This window comes from Mytilus trossulus, chromosome 12, assembly GCF_036588685.1.
Source record: "Mytilus trossulus isolate FHL-02 chromosome 12, PNRI_Mtr1.1.1.hap1, whole genome shotgun sequence".
Classification (NCBI taxonomy): Eukaryota; Metazoa; Mollusca; class Bivalvia; order Mytilida; family Mytilidae; genus Mytilus; species Mytilus trossulus.
Genome location: NC_086384.1, coordinates 35468562 through 35491020, shown reverse-complemented (window position 1 = coordinate 35491020; position 22459 = coordinate 35468562).

The window sequence follows — 22459 nt, the reverse complement described above, 5'->3', positions numbered from 1 at the left end:
ATTCCAGTATTGATATACTTTTTTTTTTCCTTTCTGAGGTGGTTCAATCGTTTTTAATGCCTCATTAACTACACTGTATATATCAGTAACTGCTACATCAATCTCTATCGGAACATTTATTGTAAAGTCAGACTTATCAAGTTGGTCTGATAAAATCTTATTGTATGAATTTTTGTCAATTTTCAGTCTATTTTTCGGAATCACTTGTATTCTATCGCTCCGACTTTTTCGATCAACTTCAAAAAAACTTTTTGATGCATATTAGTTAGTTTTCCTTCTAGCTTATGTTGTTGTCGTAATTGATATTTTCGCCTGTAATTCAATCTAACTAAAATGTGTATTTCTTTATAACACCGTAATTCATAAAATTATGCAGTATAGCTTTATATAAAAGAATATGTAGTATGATTGCCAATGAGACAACTCAGTGTCCGCAAAAGACCAAAATGACACAGTCATAAACAACTATAGGTCACCGTACGGCCCTCAAATCGTCAGTTATAAAAAGCCCCGATATGACAATGTAAAACAATTCAAACGAGAAAACTAACGCCTTATTTGTATAATAATCCCAACCCTCCCCTAACCTGAGACAGTGGTATAACAGTACAACACAAGAACGAACTGAAGTCTAGAAATCACTGTTGAAAAAGGCTTAACTCATCAGATGGCCTGAGAAGATTTGTCCCGTTAACAGATCATTTTTTTAAATGTTAATCTATCATTCACAAAATGTTGAAAGGAAATCCTCCAATGTAACGTTGCACATGCACAAATTTTATTTACAGGAATGTACGTGTATATTTAATTACAGCAAGCAATCATAGCACGTTGAGCAATATGTCATTTTATCGGACCACAGATGAATTATCACCGTTTGTGATTGGTTAAACGCCGTCACGTGGTGACCCCCTATGAGACCGTATGGGGTTAGTAAGTTTCATATGGGGTTCATGACGCGTTAATGGCGACGTCATCTATTATTGTTGTTTTGTTTCATTGTTTATTTTTCAACAAAACGCCGCAGAAAAAGTCAAGCGTCCGATAAATTTGTTATACGGTTAACTACTGACCCCCTACGGATCCATAGAGGGTGGATAAAATTCATAGGGGACTCGGCCTCCGGCCTCACCCCCTATGGATTTTACTAACCCTCTGGGGTCAGTAGCGAACCATATAACTTATAATGTCAGTCCTATTCAGGACCGATAACTCTGTCGATAGATATTATCGGGTATACAATATTGTTTAAACTAGATCAATCGTATTATACGTCTCTGTTGGAATGTATACAATAAGTCTTTTTTTTTTTACACAAGTTTAACTTTATATCGATTCATTGTCTAGATTTAGCTTCAACTATTGAATTAAAAAATAAATAACAATAAAATCATATGCAATGATCGAAATTCATTTAAATTAAAATTTGAATCAGAATATTTCTTTGAAATTAATTATAGAAACATAACATTTGAATGCCCTTTAAGCAAAAATACTTTTTTAAAGAAATTTTCATAATATTCATATTTTCCTAAAGTTTATTATGAAACATACTTCTTCTGATTTGACATTAATTTATTTGTACATTTATGAAAACTTTTGTATTTCACAAAATTTAAACACTGGTAATACGGTAAACGGAAAAAAAGTCACAGGATAAAAAGTCACAATATCCCTAGGAAAAAAAGTCACAGGAAAAAAAGTCACAAGAAAAAAAGTCACAATTTGTTTAAGTAAACTAATTAGTCAGAAATATGTTGGAATGCATATGAAAAAGCCACTATGTACATGTATGCAATAAATAATTAAACTGGAGTTTTTTAATTCATTGAAAAAAAGTCATAATATATTTGTATTGGATTACCTATTTGAGTTATGTTAGTGGTTAATTTTTAAAAACTATAAAGGAATTATATATATACTTATAAAAATGTACTGGAATAAATAATGTTCTTTTTTTCAAAATTGACTTTTTAACAAACAGGGAAAACTAATTGTGTCCTTTTATTTGACATTGAGCGTAAGTTATATTTCATTGATATGGCTTCCTACCAAGACAGGAAATGAAAAGTCTATAAAGGGGGAAGGGCACCCGGGGGAAGGGGCCACAAAAAGCCACACATCAATATTAACAGTATTACATGTATACACAGGATGTTAAATGTCACCTGGTTGCTTTTGGTTTGCACGTCTACCTGACAATATATTATGATGTAACATTATAACCCAAGTAAGATTTCACCTGTTAGATCAAGGAATGAAATTTTAAAGGTATAGAATATTTATCTATATTATAATTGGGCATTGGTTTTTTTTCTTATGATTAGAACTTTTTTGTTGTTCTATAAGGAATTAATGTATAAATATATTTCTAAAGAAAGATAAAATATACAGAAATCAGGGAAAACACCTTTAAAAATAGAAGATAATTTTTCTCATTATAGATATTGTAAACTATTTTCTGGTAACAGTATCTCCTGGATGAATATCTGTCAAAATAAATGTTCCCGTGTCACACTTAAAATTAAAAAAAATTATTAAGAGACTTTGAAATCAATGATGTCGAAAAATCACTAAAGGAAAATAACAGAAACATCAGAGATTCTTTATGAAAATTAAATATAATCTAAGAAAGTCTTACTATAGAAATCATCAGTGGTGTAGCTGGATCATTTTTACGTGTATGCCCGAACCTTGCATGGCAAGGGATAGAGGGGTGCCAACCACTCAAAGTAAAAGCACCTGTTGGTGGTGGTTTTGAACGGGACGAAGCCCCCGAAAGCTATGGAGAATGAGATACCGTTACGATTCCTGTCAGTAAAAAATCATTGATAGCAACATACTTTTGAATCTAAATGGTTTATTTGTTTTGGTTAAATTTTGTAATATATATGTTAACTTATTCTGGAAGCTAGTTTAATGGTCATTGGTTTTAGAGAAAATTTATCTTTCCTTCAAGGGATTTAAAAAAAAATCTAAAATTTTCTTTTGATATTTTTTTCTTGGTCTGGAATATTTCACTACAATCTATGAAGATTTATAAATTGAGCATGTAAAACAATTAATTGCGTAAAGAAGAGTCCGGCTACCTGTCTATCAGAAAAGAACAGAAAAATATACGAAAACAAATGCTTTCAAAATTTTAGCTTTAGACATTTGTCATAGAAAAAGCTTCTTCGGCATTTTCATAAAATTCGATGAAGGTTCGACAAGTAGTTAATGTTATTGAGAAATACAAAAATTGAAGTTATGTAATTGCATTATTATATTGTTCTGAATATACTCTTTTGATCATAAACAGTTTCTGTCCAACTTTCGTAAAATTTCACGCAGGTTCATTCAAACTACTTTACCCACATAATCATTTGGAACCTAAATATTGACACCGCTTTGTCTTGCTTTTGGGACATAAATCACAGGCTCGACAAAAATACGAACAGTATATTGAATCTGAGCAGATAGTGAATTGCTTAGATATAAGAAAAGTACGTAGAATTCATAGTAGATTCAGAATTTTACAAAAATTCGAACACATATATTAAATGATCTATTTGAGTAAATTTAGTCCCTTTTTATTCAAAATTACAATCCATTGAAAAAAAAGAAGCATACGGTTGATGTGCTTTTGACGAGAAAAAGAGCATGTTTTACGATTCAGATTTGACCGAATTTAATCAGAAATTAACTGTTAGGACCAACATTGTTTGATAGAAATAAGTTTGAATATCAAGGATTGATTTGAAAAAGTAAGAAAACGGATCAGGTTTATGAGAAAATTAAGCTTTATTGGAGCATATATACATTTTATATAGGAAAATATAATACAAAATGGCGGCTATTATACGTCACAAAAGTCACGTGATGTCTAACTTAGTTGGATATGAGAAAAAGTACAGCGTGCGATAAATTCGTTATACGGTTTACTACTGACCCCCTACGGATCCATAGAGGATGAATAAAATCCACAGGGGATTCGGCCTGCGGCCTCACCCCCTTTGGATTTTACTAACCCTCTATGGATCCGTAGGGGGTCAGTTGCGAACCATATAACTTATGATATGTAGACATGATATTAAAAGCAATGTCTAGCTAAATAAAATGTATTAATGGTCAGCACTGATTTAAAGCAGTGTCTCCTAAATAACAGTCTTGATTGTAATTTGACCCGATAATGGTTTACTTTTACTAATTATGACTTGGTTGGATAGAACCTCATTGGCACTCGTAACATATCTTATATATATATTGAACAGTAAAACACAATATTGAATATATAAGACTGCTATGACCAGAGTTTGGTACAGGTTAACTGTCACTGGACACAACGGTTAAACATATAACCTTATGGGAAAAACTAGAGAACTCTTATTGTCAGAAAACACTGTCAAACATCCAAACATACTATCCACACTGATCTGTGTCCACACTTTTTCTATATATGAAGAAATCTTACCTGAGAATTTTAAGAAAATATCTGTCTATTGCGGTTTTGAAAGACCAATTTTTATTTTACCATCAATCCTTTGTTTTATTATAAAATTTATCAACAATTATATGAATTATACAATTCCTTTGATTGAATATTTTTTGGTTTTATATATTGTGTCCGGATCGACTCGCATAAAAAAAAATGGGCCTTGGTCGACTTGGGACGGAACGACTTGGGTCATATCGACATGATAATTTGTATCAGACTAGAATAGTATATATTGACAGATAAACTGTTCCGGGATCAGAAATCTATAAAATTTTGAAAATGTTTGGTAGCATCAAGAAGTAACCCAGATAGCAAACATGTGTTGGGCCCACGTTGGCATTCTGTTGGCAACATTGTTGGGCCAACGTTGGAAAACTATGTTGGGCCACCGTCATTTTGCTCATCGGCCCTTCGTTGGTCCAACATGTTGGGTCTTTGTTGGGCCAACAAAGTTAACTATTTGCCAACAATCTGCCAACAATGTTAACTGTTTGCCAACAGTCTACCAACGTAGTCTAGTTTTGAAATTATGTTGGGCCATTATTGGTCGTACTACAGTTTGCCAACGTCTATAACAACGTTTCAATCTGCTTTCCATATTATTTATAATTAGTAATCAGTATGGTCTATACTGTTCTTTTATATAGGTAATATACAATCAACTGCCAAATGGAGAGTGAGACAATCCACACGTGTGTAATGATCGGAGGAAGTTAATAATTATTTTTCAAATGAAACTATATTCAAATTTTATTTATTTTTTTGGGCTGGTTTTAAATATTTTTTGTTTGCGCAAAAAAATATTCAAACATTAAGATAAATACATTAAGATGACTACACAGATTGAAAATATTAGATAAAGAGAATGAAGAGCACATCTTTTTGTTTGCACTTTGGAATAATATTTAAAAAAAAAAAAAAAAATCTGTGGTATAAAATGGGGAGATAAGTACTCAATACGTTGACATATTGTTGGCACAATGTTGGCTTATATTTCAATATTGTCATGAAATATATCCTAAGAATGACCATTCAAATAAAGTTTGTTTAAAATTGATTCAGTGGGTTCAGTCAGAAGATCTTACACTGAACCAATGGACGACATAAGTCGAATATCATTGGACCAACAGTTGGTAAGAAAATGTTGGGCCAACATTTGGCCAACCATACAAAAATGACAGTTGGTGCCAAGTTGTTGGGCCAACGAGGGGCCAACAATGTCAAAATAACTGTTAGCTGAGTGTTGTTGGACCAACGTTGGTCTCTTGTTGTCCTACCAACGCCAACTGTTTATCAACTGTGCCAACTTATCACCAATGTTGGCCCAACAAAGTATTGCTATCTGGGAATGGGCCACATCGGTTAAAGGTATTATATAATTGTCAAATAGACAACACTTCACAAGAGAATTAATGATACAGAAGTTAACATCTATAGGTCACTGTATGGCCTTCAACAATGGACAAAACTCATACCGCAATGTAAAATTAAAGTTAATGGGTTAAAGTTTGACAGTTTTGATTATGCCTGTCAAACTTTAACTACATACGACAGTAAGAAATTCAGAATGTACACGACGAAATAATGCTGATATAATAAGTCATAAAACTGTCAAACTTTAAGTCCTTTTACTGTAATTTTAATAAGTTTAATAAGTGTACCAACTGGCGGAGGAAGAAAAAGAGGACAGAAGAAAATATTTGGCGGGAGTGTCAGTCCAGTCTGCAGCATCCGAAACTAACAAAATAGATAAACAGGATGGCGTTTGTAAAAGTTTTGGGGGTCTTCTGTTATGAAGAAATGATGTTGTATTACAGACCCGCCACTATTCTCGACATGTCTATTGGTTTTGCATATTTTTGAACATCTTTGCACTTTTCTAGGCGGTGTGACACAGGGGTTAGTCTGTTACAAAATAACACTTTCGAGTCCATTGTCAGATCCAGAAAGGGGGGGGGGGTCTGGGGGTTGGACCCCCCTTTTTTTGGCCGATCAATGCATTTGAATGGGCACACATAGTTGAAACCCCCCTTTTTAAAATGGCTGGATCCGCCCTAGTCCATATGGTCCGCAAATAGTCAAAAAATAACATTAGGACCTATGAGCTACGGTTCCGCAGCTAAAATGTAGATCCGCCCCTGAAGTCCTTCCAAGGAGAAGCTTTACTGTGATAGTCTACTTTGGTATATTTTTAGTCCAAATAATAGACCACTTTCGAGTTCATCCGTCACTGGCAAAAACTCGTCAATTATACACGCCTTTATGACGTCATTTACCAGATAGAGGGGGTCACCTGTATCCCTGCACTATTTACGTTCATCAAGCGTCTTAGTGATCGTCATTATGCAGGATAAACTAGAATTAATGGTTGCTTTGTAGGTACTTACTGACAATTCCCTAATGACAGCAGTGTTGATTATCATTTTTGAGGATTCAATTTGCCTAATAATTCGTACAATACAGAACTATAGTTTTCCAACCACTCGCTCAGCATTGGAACGGAAGTGAAGATGCCCCTAAACGCACAAATGACGATGATAAAGGCGCGTATAATTGACGAGTTTTTTCCGGTGACGGATGAACTCGAAAGTGGTCTATCATGATGTCGTAGAAAGGCATTCCAGAAAAAAATTAAAATAGCCTTGCCAGACGTCATAATTATTTGGACTAGTATATTTCACCCCATTATTGATAGGATTTCAAACACCTGTCGTCCATCCGTCACCGGAAAAAAATCATCAATTTGGCGCGCCTTTGTGACGTCATTTACCAGATAGATGGGGTCGCCTGTATCCCGGTGTAGGATTAAATAGTGTCCCCCATGAAATGATGTTCCATTTTTTGTAAACATGACATGTGAAAGTAAAATTATTGTAAAAACGGGAAATGAGGTCTAGCGGATCAACCTGGGAAATGACAAAAAAATGAGAATTGCTTACGCACATAGTGTAAGTGGGATACAGGAATCTGACAAAACAGTAAGCGGGATCTGGGATTGGAAACCCCCAATGAGACCCCCGGTTATGACATGTGAAATTTTGTCCAGGACAGAATTTTATTATAAAATATTGTCCACTTCTTTGTTGGAGAGTTTTTGAAAGTGAAATCATGTCCGAATTGCATAAAAGTCTTGTCATATACCAAATAATTTAATTTACAAAAAATGATAAGTCACTAAATCGACATTTGTTTTTAAATATACCATTGTATACAGTAGGAATGAATGATTTGTTTTAATATCTTTGGATTGCCATTTTTAACAAGATCAATTATATTAAGGTCATGAATAATATTCATAAAGTGGGTCTCATTGGGGTCTAAGTGTGATGCCGGATTGCCCTTTTTGTTACGCATCATATTATTGTGTCGTGAAAATGGGAAATGAGGACTAGCCAGACCTGGGAAATGACAAAAAAGACAATTGCTTACGTATATAGTGTTAGCGGGATACAGGAATTTGACAAAACAGTAAGCGGGATCCGGGATCAGAACCCCCCAATGAGACCCCCCATAAACACTCAGTTTGTCCTTATGAATAACAAGTTTTAAAGTTTTCTTCTGTGTTTTTTTGTCTACATGTATACAAAACATTTCATTGTTTTTTGGAAAATGATGCGTCAGCGGCATTCTTCCATTACCATTGACCAAAACAACAGGAAGTCGATTATTGCCTCATATTTAATATTTTACAAACTACTGTAAATTCAGAAATAATTGCGAGGTTTTTATTATTGCGAATAATGCGACTGAGTTGTAAACGCAATAATTAAAACTCTCATTTTGTAATATTTTAACTGAATTAGGCATGACTTTTCTCAAAATCTTAAAAATTAAAATCGCATTCAAGTGTAAAATGACAAAATCGCAATAATAAATGCATGCAATAATTTCTGAATTTACAGTAACTGGTATCTGCTTGTATTCCGCTTCACTCGAACAAAGTGTTTTAGTCGCACGTGAACCAGTTTTCACACTTTATTTCATTAAGTACAACAAAAATGTTGACCTTTCCATAGGAAGGCTTGTATAGTCCGCGCTTTTATTTTCAAAAATTGGACCTTCCAGTGGGGATGCGGACTATATAGTACAATTAGCAAGAAATAAGAGAACAAGTTCAATGTTAGTTATACGTCCTTGGTTCAATATTCGCGGCGAGGTAGTTTGTTTACATTCCGCCATCTTTGTTATTGATATTGTAGAGGGCGCTCTCATGATTTTTCAAACTAATTATTTTAATTCATCCATAATAATTAGTTATTTCTATTTAATGTCAAATTAAAAGTGATAAATATAAAAACTAAACCTTTCATTACAAATTTCTCCTTTCTGTCCAATGCATTTAGAATTTGTAAACTACAAAACGTAATCAGTTATTGTTCATTCCGTTTTGGTGTTTCATACCGACTTAAAATTGGTTTGTATAAGCTTAGACCCTTCAAACATTAATGTGATAGGTATATTCAAGACTGTTTTACAAAAGGATGGAACTGTTATATTTTCAAAGTCGTATCAAAGTGATATCGGTCATGTACCGATTTCGACTTTCACCGGTTAATTATGTATTTTACTCGTGCTTTTTAAACTTCCTTTCAAAACATCGCAAAGTTTCAAAATTGTTTTTTAAGTGAATTAAACTAATTTCAACAATCATGAAGCGTTCTAGAATCATTTTAAAGCAGTTTCTACTTCTGTTTGATGATCAAAAACAGGGTTTCTCAAGGAAATACAGCAAACGATCGCAGGGGATTTGAAATGTTCAACTCAAAATGGCACCTGGTTAAATCGGCATATAGTCAAATCGGCACCTATTTGAAGTCAATTTAGCATCCAATAATATTTGTTATAATATTTTCTATTTAATCAATTAATAACTTGTACAAGTAATATGTTGTTGTGTATAAAGGTAAGCAACGAAGCCTTTACCCAAGCTGTTGTTTCAACAATGAAACGATAAGAAAAATAAAATGGAAAACTATGAGTCCCTTTCAATAAATCAAACTTTCATGCCAAATAATAGCAAATTTAAGGTGATTTTTTTCAGGAAAGTTTAAACAACATCAAACGAACAATCCTGTAAAATGCTCAACTGGTAAAAAAATGCATAAAAAAATAAATATCTAATACCTTTTATTCCTAAATATACCTCAAATATATAATTAAAAATGCATGTTCCAGACCATGAGTATTTGGACTGTGCGCGTACGTTCCGGACCTAAACGTATACTCGTACAGTCTGACAATACTCGTATGGTGGGACTTTATGAGTAAACATGAATGGTCCAGTACGAGCTAACCATAAATCACAATCTTTATTTTTAGTTTTCATAAATTTTTATCATTACAATTACTTTTAGATGGATAAAATGAACAATTGAAATTAAATATTTGTTTAATTGTATATCTGAATCCTATTTTGGTACTCTCGCCCATGGTGACTCTTAAGCTTACTACCACAATTAATGATAATTTTTTTACGTTTACATGTTTGCAGTTCATTCTTGTTCCTTTGCATTTGCATTATTTTGAAAAGTTTCTAATATTTTAAAATTGTCTTCCCACATCATGTTAACTTTCAATATCGTGAATTTCTATGATCATAATTCAATTAATGTATTACTGATTGACAAGCTAAATACAAGATATTAACATGATTAACAGATTTAATAAGCTTGAATATTTGTATTAGTTGAAATATGAATTTTTTACTTTTACTTATTAATTTGAGAGTTAAGTTATGTTGAGTTGTACATGAACTTTACATGCATTTGTAACTTATAAACTTAAGAAACTTCTTAATCATATTAATCAGACCATATGAGTATTTTGAAAAAGTATGCATACGGTCCAGACCATACGCGTACAGTCCAAATACACATATGGTCTGGAACATACACATTTAGTTGAGAAAAATAAATATATACAAAATGTACATGAACCCCCAAAAATGTGAAAGTAAGTATTTACAGACAATCCTTTCCTTAGGTATTTAACTCTTTTTGCTTAAATGCTAAAAACAAATCTGGCAACCCTTTTCTTATTTTAACTCTTTTTGCTTAAAATACTGTTAAAAATATATATTTAACATGGGTGACAAATTGACTATATAGGGTGTCGATTTAACCATGTGCTGATTTGACTATACCGGGTGTCGATTTGACCAGGTGCCAAATGCAATTTTACCAGGTGCCTGTTTGACTAGAATTTTTTGAAATTACCTGAGTTTCATTAGACTTTTGATAACAGTAACAAAAAGATTATTTAAAATTAATTAAAATTTTCTGGGAGAAGGGGGTTCGACTATGTACCAGTGAGAAATATACAAGCCTTTCTACGGTATGTGACAATTCAGGTAGTCCTGACCTATTCATTTGTCTTTAAAAAAACAGCCATTTCACACACAGATATATACGAATATCAATTATATGCTTACAAGACAGGTTGCATTGTTAAATTAATTACGGTATGTGAAAATCAAGACTTGCATAAAAAATATCCCAATATTAGAGACAGTGGTGTCATTTTTCCTCAGAGCTTTCAGCTCTTTGATTAATTTCAAATTGCTTCTTTCATTATTATTAATCTCTGGAGGGTATTGACCATAACACAAAAAGACATATAACTGTTTATATTCAACACTTTCCATTTTTGTTATAAACATTTGTGTTGTCTTGATTTAAATATCAATTATGATTTAACTAATTGATTAAAACATTTCAATGATGGCTTAATTATTTCCCTTCTTTAGGGACAGAAAAAAATAGCTACACTATGAAAAATTGTCCCTTGTGACATTTTTTTATAAAATATCCATGAAATTATGTCAAAGTACTATATATAGTGACAATTTTTCACTAATTATAAGGGAGACACTATTTTATAGTTTACAAATGTGATATTCTGTCCCGTGAACGAAATTTCACAGATGAACTGTGAAATATAGTTCTAGAAGACACATTTTCATGGGACACTTTTTTCGCCTACACCTGCATTATCAACATTTATCAAGCGTCTAAGTGATCGTCACTGTGCAGGATAAACTAGAAATAATTTTTGTTTCGTAGGTACTTAAGCACAATTCCCTAATGACAGTAGTGCTGATTGAATTTAGCTTGCTGAATAAATCGTGCAATATAGTATTATAATTTTTAACCACTTGCTCAACATTGGAATGGAAGTGACAATGCCCCTAAACGCACAAATGATGTTCACTAAAACACGAGTTTTTGACAGAAATGCATCGAACTCGAAAGTTGTTTATTGCCATGTTTACTATCCGTACGAATCCCAAAAAAATTACAATTGTAACAAACCCCTGTGGGTGAGGTGGGCTTCTCGGGTCTCTGAAAACGACATAACAAGACATTACAAGTAAAAGAAAACATATATGGACCATAATTTGGTATTCGGCCTTTGGTTTCTTTTTGTATCCTTTTTTATAAGTTCTAAAATTTTAACTTTTATTTTGTGGGTTGTGTTGCTGTTAAAATAGTATGAATGGAACAATTGAGTTTTTCGAGAAAAAATTAATACATTTTGATTCACCGTTTACGTGACATGAAACCAAACAGGAAACCAATCTTTATTTTCTTTATTTTGCACAATATAATTCAAAAGGCATAAATAAACACCATTACTAGTGTTACTTGCTTCATGTTAATATTTTAAAATCTATTTTCAATGTTATATTAAAGTTTTTTTTAAACCTGACAGGAAACCATAAGAAACCGAAAGCATTTTTTTAGTTTTATTTTATTGCAAAATCTGCTTAAAATAATCTGAACAGTATACTTTTTCTTAAAATCCATCTTAAATGTAACAGTATTATAAAACTCCTAAATATGTGCTTGTTTTGAAAACAATTAGTACAATTTATTCAGAATTTTCCATATTTTCTCCATTGATACAGGATACAATAATCGTTGTATCTTGATGTTTAAGCAAAAAAAATGTATTTATATTTGGTTTTGATATTCCAGTTATATACAATTTATCCCAAATCATTGGCAATGTAACATTCTTTAAATCCAGTAAAGAAAAAAACTTTTAACTTGGAATTTAAATCTTTAAAATAGGCACAATGTGATACTTATGACCTGTACACCATCTACATGGTTTCCACATTTTAACCTACTTTAGTGGGCTAAAATCAATAAAGTACTTCCTTACAAGTCATGCATGGTGAAAGTTTACTTCTCCTTTGACAAGTTTATTGCTTTTCTGATAAGTGTTTGCAGAACATGAATAAAAAATATTAATTAAAAACTGTGACAGGATTCCAACTTTGTACATTCTAAGTGTAACGGTATATTAACATGTATTTGTTATTAAATTATATTTATTCACCTAAAATATCCAGTAATATTTACTGCTGAAGTTAAATCAATCCAACGAGCATTAGTACAATGATAAGAGACGTAATTTCGATTGATTTTTCCAAGGACTCTTCACGTCATTATCGGGAAACGAAGTGTGTTCTAACGTCTGTCAAATATGAAATCGATTTTGTCAAGTCATTGGGCATTTATTTTCACACAGGATCGTATGTAACATTATGCACATAGGAAAAATAACAGACCACCAGCACAATCTCTTTGACAATTGTATTTTCCTCTTTTAAACAAGACGAAACAAGTCTACAGATTATGTTTGCTAACATCCCGTTGGAAACAAAAACAATGTTTAGACCTAGTATTTCGTACATCCGGCCGTAATGGCGTTATCACATGTTAGTCATGTGTTTCATGTATGACCGGAAATGGTTAGAACTTAAGGACAAAAACAATTTTAATAAATAACTGGACTTCTGTTTAGTGTGAAATGTAACGCATAACGACAACGTAATTTTCTTACTTAATTATTACGAAGATCAAAACAAGAATGTAAATCATCTCGGATTTACCTGTTTGAACACCTCGCGAGAGTTCATATTTGCATATTGTTTTTAAGAATTCTATTACAACAAAGCAGATTACATCATCTAAAATTTGCGTTACGAAATCGGACACATAAATCACGCCACTGTTCTTACATCTGCTACATAAATACTTATAGTTCTCGGCATTTTCTTCTCACTATTCTTATTGGTCGATGTTCTTTGTTATTTGAAAGCAAAAGTTGCGAAATTGCCGGTGACGATTATCTATAAATCAGTCAGCGCTATGCTCTTCGGAAGCAATAAGTAACGCGAGAAACGACACAAAAATACAGTTGTAGAATCTTTGAAATTCGTATATTTTAATTTTTTTTCTAGGGAAGAGTAGCATACACTTGTATGTTGATTAAAATAATGGCATCTTTAGATGTAGTTGCAACTTTTCTTACAGTAATTCACATTTTATCACTTTTCTATAGTTATAGGAAACGGAGCCCAATAGCAAATTATGGTCCACATGTATATCAATTAAGTCATGCACAAAAAATTAAACATATAACAGCAAGAGTTTTGGTCCTTGTGATATTGAAAAATATCAGGATACAAGCAATGAAGATTTTTCTACTATAGAGTGTGGTCACTAACAATTTTAACGTGACATTGTATTTGAATATAGTATTATACTATACTATATATACGTATATAATATAGGGGGTATAAGTCTTATCCAAATTGGGAATTTTGAATATCTTGAAGTCTAATTAGTTTTATGACGGGTTCATGTAGCTGTTTATTTGATTATTGTATTTGTCTTTAATATTTCAGACTCTCTTCTACCATAAGAAACTGGGTATTCTGCATAAAGTTTTAATACAGGATAACTTTACAGCCATGACGGGTAATCCAGGGTAAGCTTGTTTGAAGAGATAAGGAGATGTGGTAGGATTCTAATGTGACGGCTATTCACCAAAGCTTAAATGAAGAGGATGCAACATTTGTCATATTTGAGGAATATGATATAATTTAAAAAAAGTTATACACTGACAATGAAGCTTACTTTTCATTAAAGTCAAGTTTATCAGTTACCATGAGAACAAATTGCTACACATAATTTAAAAACATTACCGGTAAATTAAAGTACAAAAATGTATTTATGCATATTGTTAATTAAAATGTTTGAAAATTGCTTTGATGAATACAGTTGCATGTGTAAGGTAGTTTTTATAGCTTTTAATAAATGTTCATTCTTTTATTAGATTTGATCCACATCAGAATATGAGAAAAGTTAAACCTGTTAATCAGTTTTCAGATATGGGTAGGTCTTTATGATTTATTTCGTACTATTTATTGATAAAAAAACTTTTTCAAAATATATGACATGGAATATTGCTTTTATTTTTATTTTTATTGACTATTGCTTTTATTTTTGTTGACTTTTAAAAGGATATTTTTCATATTGTCATACTTTTGTTTGTACTTTAATTAATCACATTCAGAAACTGTTGTTCTTACTGTCCCTTTCACATTTTATTTCTTTTAGGAAACTCCTTTGTCAATTTCAGTTGAACTTGACTGGAACTTTAAATTTCTCTATTTTGGTTTGTATTCCTGTAGAAAGAAAAATTGGCATTTTTTTTAAAATCTTCTTCATAAACACTTTGTTTTGAAAACTTATAGCCGTTAAGGATTGATGATTAAGTGAAGCCTACATACTGTCCTCATTTGATGTTTATCAGGATGGACTTGATGGGTGCACAATTTTTTTTTCTTAAAACTTCCAGGCTATAGGTAAGAAGTTTGAAAATTATAATAAACTATACATAACCCTTCAGATAGCTTGAGACCTGTGAATGTTAATGTGATTCAAAACATTTCATGTTATATCATTTTAGAATATCCTGAAATGACTGTCGTAAGCAAAGGAGAACTAATTTTCTTGACAAGCAAGCCTGTTGCAGATGTTTTAGGCAGACCTGTTGAAAATTTATTGACCACCAGTATCCATGTTGATGAGGTTTGTATCATGATGTCCTCAGTTACAACTTTATTCTTAGATCTTATACATTTGTATTGACACAAATAAATAAAAAGTATGCACCATTGTAAAAGAAGTACTAATAAATCATTCATCATTACATCAAACCTAACTCAGTAGGCATAATGGTGCAATTTATATTCAGTCAACCAATTGAGTCGGTAAGAGAGGCTAAAACACAAAAAATGGCATGTGACTCAGTCCACAGCCAGATGTAAATGTAACTTGACTGGAATATCCAGAGTTTAGCACAAATGGCTATGAACAATAGACTATAAAATATGGAAAGCTCTTACATGTAGATTGCCCAGAGTTTGAAAAAATTTACTACAACTTTAAAATCAAACACAAATTACATGTTGTCTTTCGAATATATATGATTGTTTTGTTTAGTTATGTCCCTTTAAATTAATTGTTATTCAATATATATATGATTGTTTTATTGAGTTATGTCCCTTTATAAAACTTATTGTGCATTCAATATTCGATTGTTTTTTTTTAGTTATGTCCCTTTAACTTTATATTGTGATTTTTAATGAGTTATATAAGTCTTAACTTATTATGATTCAATAAATATGATTGTTGTATTAAGTTATGATCCTTTAACTAATTATTATTCAATATACGATTTTTTTATTGAGTTATATCCATTAACTTATTGTGATTCCTCTCAAGTCCTCAGAAGTATTTTGTTCCAATAACTCTCATATTTAGTAAGATGTTTGATAATTTATTAGTTATAAACTAGATTAATTTACATTTTTAAAGATTCTTTGCAGTATTGACTTTGAAACAGGTTTGGGAGTTTTATTTTCTCAAGAATCAATTTTATATGGTTTTTTTTATCTTCAAATGAGCACAGCAGACAGCTTCTGGCTGCTGTTAAACAGTCTGTTATTATGTGGCTAAAGTTGGTTTGAAGTTTATTTATAAATGATTATATTTTTCATCAAATTAGATACAATTAGCAATGCCAAAAATTGCAGTCTTAACCAACAGAACATTTTCATAATAGTAGTAGTTTGTTAATTTAAAGCCACATTGTGATAACTAATTTTTATGAACTCTATTTGTGCTTGCATAAATATATTTTCACTGTAGTACCAGAGAAAGGAGCCAAATGTTGATATTGATAAAAAGAAAGAGGAAATTGAGAACAACATCATTTGTATTAAGAATGAACCAGCTGAAGGTATATTTATATAATTATGACATAACTCCTAACTTTAATAGTGTCAAAACAACCTCAATGACCTGTTATTGAAATTTTAAAAGGTTCACAGCTCAATGTGTTTTCCAGTCTGTGCTTTCAATACCCTGTTAAAGTTTCGTTTACATCATATTATCTTTGAAGTTGTGGTCAAATCAGTGAGTACCCAGAAATCATGGTGACAGTAAAAAGTTATAGGACTGACCAGATGTGTATCCGTCCATCTCAAATTGTTTCTTCCCTATTAACTATGAAACCCTTGAAGTTCACTTATAACTCAGCATTATAAAATCCCAGAAGGTGTATTGAGAAATTAACTATACACTAAAAGTGAAACTTGGCATGATGATTTACCACTACCAGAAGGTGTTTTGGATACACAAAGAAAACCTTACATGTAGAGCTGTGATCAACAACTAAGTTCAACTTTATTTAACACTCCCTCTTGTTGAAATGTACAACAATTGTATCAGCTCAGAAGCTTGTCTGTTCAAGATCTACTTTAAAATGAATTAATTCTAGTGATAGAATTGACTAACCATAACAATATTTTTGCAATTTTCTTTATTTTGGTCTTTACTGATATTGTGTACATGACATTTTTTTTTAATGAAATATAAATTTGTAGGGTCTCCAATGGTATCAAGATGCTTTTTGGAGATAGTTAACATACTAGAAATTCTTCCAGATAAGGCACTTACAGAAATTGCTGAATTTTATCTACTAAAATTGAACCTGAGGTAAATTAAAATATATGATATCTAATTCACTGTTTTATGCCACTTTGTATATATACAATAAGGAAACATCATTGAGTAATATAAAAACAGAACTATTTTTTTTCATTGGCCTTTTTTGAAAAAAAAAGGAATTCAACTCAAAACAAGATTTTTACAGGTATTTTTGTAGTAAAATTTTAGATATATATTACTATATTTTGGTCCATGTCATGCTGAAGTTTATTGTTGACAAAAAGTCCTTGACATTCTTAATAAAACCTTATGCTGAGCCAATAAAGTAGAGAGCACCTTAACAGTTGTACTTGAATAGGTCCATACTTGTTTTTTATTTTCAAGTGTCTGTGTATGTTAATTTGCATTTCCGTAGGATTGAGTGCATTAAATTTCTTGATTTTGTGTCCAATTCCCAAGCTTAAGACGCAGTAAAAGGCTTTAGATTTTAGTAACATTCCGTACCCTCAGAACTCTCACAACAAAGTTGTATATAGTGCTTAATGGTATACAAGGTCATCTATGACATTACTACTTGAAGATTTATAAAAATGGGTGTTATATAACAATAGTCTTGAAAGTTAAAATGAGATTATTTGTATAATAGTTTTATGTTTAATTGTAAGTTTGATGATGATTATGATTAAGAATTGTAGATATAAACTCTTAACTGTTTTCATTTCAATTTAACAATCTTTCAGACTACAGGAAAACAGACAGTCAACTGTTATCATGTTAGATGCATTTGGATCATTGGAAACGAATATAAGTAGAGAGGTCATTGCCAAAATGATTTTCCACCAGCCCAATCCAGATCCTGACCTAATTGTTCAGTACATGATACATATTGTCAGTTCTCATCAGCCACCACATCCAGTAAGTTGAAATTTATGAAATATCTTTATTAAAATTTCAATTGCTAACTCAAATGAAAATGTGGCAATGTTATTAATGAAGCTACTTAAATGTAAATTTATTAAAGATTGAGATTTTGTTTTGTCATAAAATTCTGTGACCTTTGTATTTCTCTTATTTTTATTAACTTTCATGTCAAATTTGTTACTATTGCCACTCTGTTTAACCTCACACCAAAGGCTAGCTTAAACCAAAATTTTTAAAATCTTAATTTTCAAACTTAAACCATTTGCTTCGAAATGGCAATAGTTATAACAATATTTTTAGAATGGAATACTAGTTTGAAATATGTAGCTGTTTACACTTTGGTCTGTTACTCTATGTTCTATGTATCAAACTAATAATTGTGTAATTTATTTGATACTTGAATTCAGGTTATTCTTCAAAGTATGGAAGATATTTGTTTTCATCCAGAAAAGTATCCAGCATCACTGTATGTTGGAGTCTTATATGACAGAGTTATGTTAGCCTTAGGAGCTGCTGCAAAGAAATTATATGACAGTGGTGAAATAGAGAGAGCAAAGAACATAACTTCAAGAATACAAGTTTTATTAGGAATGCATGGTAAGAATTTACTGTATCTAGTCTAATTTTTGGTAAATTTTCATCAATTTTAATGAAAATGTAAGGGATGATGGAAAATGGTAAATCTTGTCATTTGCATTAAGAAAAAAACATTCCTTGTACTTAAGAAAGGATGGGGCAGTTTTTTGAGAATCTTACACCCATACTTCAACATTTTTAATTTTGTTACAATTCTTTCTAAGATCCTAAAAAAATAATGCAGTCACCAACAGTTTACTACTTTCATAATCCTATCATATTTTTTAATTTGAAACACATGCAGCAGTGTGCAACACCAATTCTGAACAAATGACTGATTGAGGGGATCAAATGAGACTTGGGCATGTCATTTTCAGTTGCAGGGTTATCAACAGTAATGCAATAGTTTGTGATCAGGTCAGTTTAAGGGAATGACAAGTGGTGTGTCTGTCACTTTTGATATGCAGTTGCATTTGCAATTAATGTCACATCTTATTACTATGGAAGTTAATTTGGACCCATTTCTTCAGTCATTGTTCAATTGACTTTAGATCTTTTACATAGTTAATATATGTTAAAAGTTTTTGATTAGAACAACAAGTGGTAGCTCAATAGTATGCACCTGTAGTAGCATTGGAATATTTCCATGGTAGTTATTTAGGCTTGCACCTTCAGTCATTGTTCATTGACTTATGTTTGACATAGTTATAATTTTTTAGCTGCCATTTTAATTTTGAACAATTGCACTGTTGAAATTTTATGCAGGAGAAACATGATTTCTGTGCCAACAATTTTCAGAGTTCGACCTCTGATGTCCTTTTAGGCTACACTCAGTGAAGTATTTTAATAATTTGTTGATTTTGGATAATAATAAACAATTTGTAAATGTTAGATCCCTGGTTGTACAGACAGAAAAGATCAACGCAGTCAGAAGTAGAACAAGAAGATTATGATAAGAAGCATGTGATTCTGTTAGAAGCCCTTGGAAATGCTGCTATTGACCATTCCTATGAGTATATTATCTCTCATATCAACTCTACTAACTCGCCCTGGATCAAACGAGCAGGTGTACATGCCCTTAGGAAATATAACACTGAAGTGGTAAGATTTATGTAGATTTATTAACTATGAATTCTAAATAGAAGTCTTCTTCTTTTAATATTGCTCTTAAGTTGTGAAAATTTGTCTAAATGGGAAATATATTTGAAATATTTTACACTATTGCATCTATATTTTAAGAGACACTAGTTTAACTTAGTAGGTCTACAGCTATGATAGAATTATTCTTTGGAAAACAAGATCATCATTGTGTTGACATGATGCCATAAGAAATTTATGAGGGAAAAAAATCTTCAATTACCATTCAGATATCATATCAAATTTTTGGTTTCTATTGTAGGCTGTTGAGGCAATATTTAAAGCAGCCATAAATGATGAGAATGAAGAAGTGAGATATGACGCTAATCTTATCTATCAGGCTCATCCAAAGTCGGACTATAATAGGTAAAACGTTATTGTGTAAGAAGTTAATTTAAATTATTTATAGAAAACTAACAGTGATCCATTATATATTGTATAGTTCCTTACTTAATGGTTTTTGAATGCATATAAGAAGACAGCAGCTAGTTAACTTAGCCATAGTTTATCATTCAAACCAAAAGAAAAAGTTCAGTCCCATTTATATACATATATATGCATCATTATAAGTTTATCCCAAATATATCTAAAAAAGGGTTATTAAAATAAAACACATCTACAATGAAATAAGATCACTTCCTTTATGGTTGTTATGTGTGACAACTTAAAGTAGAGTAATTTCTGACTGGAAATTTAGCAAGATTTTTGGTATTCACCATCAATATAAATACAAATAGAAACATCGCGTCAATATACTTGAAAATAGAAACAAGGCTTTGGACACATAAAATAGCTTTGATACATGTGATTGTTATATCCAATGAAAACAGGAGAATGCTACACAATATGTTATATAATCACATTTATCTTAAGAGTAATATTTATGAATGAGCAATTTTATGCAGATATTCTAGAATTCCAAATCCAGCCACAAATACATCCACTGTATCTGTGGAACAGACATTGGGACCTCACAGAAGAGAAAAAAGAAGTTTCTTTGATGGATTACAGTTTAAACTTCAGGCTCCATCAGTAGACTGGAGGAGAGTTCTTGGTTCCACTAACCTGGGAGGGTCATTTGGATTCATTATGTCAAATTATCTAGCTTTGAAGATAGGTAAATAAATAATTACCGTTTCATGTTTACAACTGAAATCATTTATGTGTTATCCTATTTTTTATAAAGCATTTTTTCTTTACCACTCCAGTTAAAAAAGTTCTTTTTGGAACATATCAAAGCAATTTACTTTATAAATATTTGGAACTCCAAAGATTCTAATATTGAGTTATTTAGAGCAGCTTATTTCAAGATTTCAATTTCAATACAAACTTAAGGTATTTCCTCACAAAAAAACTAAAGCTTTTATATATATTTGATACCATGCATAATATTAATGAGCTATACTGTGTGACACATATTCTTCTTTTTTGCTGCACACATACATGTATATATGCAATTCATATTGGTGCACTTTTTTTTTTTTAATTTTCCTTGCATTTTACTCAGAAAAACTACATATTAGAGCTTCTGGACATTTGATATCAAGCTTCGTTTTTTGTAATCTTTACCCATTGTCATGTTTTTGGACCCAACACTTCTATGCCCCATTGAGCAAAGTTCCCTGCCCCGCTTCAGGTTAAAGTTTTTGGTCAAGGTACTTTTTGTTGAAGTTGAAGTCCTATCAACTTGAAACTTATTACATATGATGTGATCTTTCTAATTTTTAGCTCACCTGACCCGAAGGGCCAAGTGAGCTTTTCTCATCACTTTGCGTCTGGTGTTGGCTTTGTCCGTCAGTGTCGGCTTTGCCGTTGGCGTCGGGCGTTGTTAGCTTTGACAAAAATCTTAGCTTTGACAAAAATCTTCTCCTCAGAAACTCTAGAGTAAAGTTGTTTATCAGGTAAAGATCTATCTACCCTGAAATTTTTAGACGAATTGGACAACCAGTAGTTGGGTTGCTGCCCCTGAATTGGCAATTTTAAGGAAATTATACTGTTTTTTATGCCCCACCTACAATAGTAGAGGGGTATTATGTTTCCTGGTCTGTGCCTTTGTCTGTCCGTCTGTCTGTCCCAGTGCAGGTAAAAGTTTTTGGTCAAGGTAGTGTTTGATGAAGTTGAAGTCCAATCAACTTGAAATTTAGTACATGTTCCTTATGATACCGTATATCGGGTTATTTTCGCGGATGTAAAATTTCGCGATTTTCATTGAACAAGGTATACGAAATATTTTGGCGGTTATTATTTTGGTGGATTAAAAACTTTTATTAATACCTTTGTATGTACACTTTTAATTTGGCGGAATTTATTTTGGCGAATAAGTTCTGTCCTCGAAAATAAGCGAAAATTTGAACCCCGCGAAAATAACCCGCTATACGGTATGATCTTTCTAATTTTAATGCCAAATTAAAGTTTTGACCCCATTTTCCCCGACTACTGAACATAGAAAATAATCGTGAGAAGTTAGGTTAAAGTTTTTGGTCAAGGTAGTTTTTGATGAAGTTGAAGTCACATCCACTTAAAACTTAGTACCCATGTA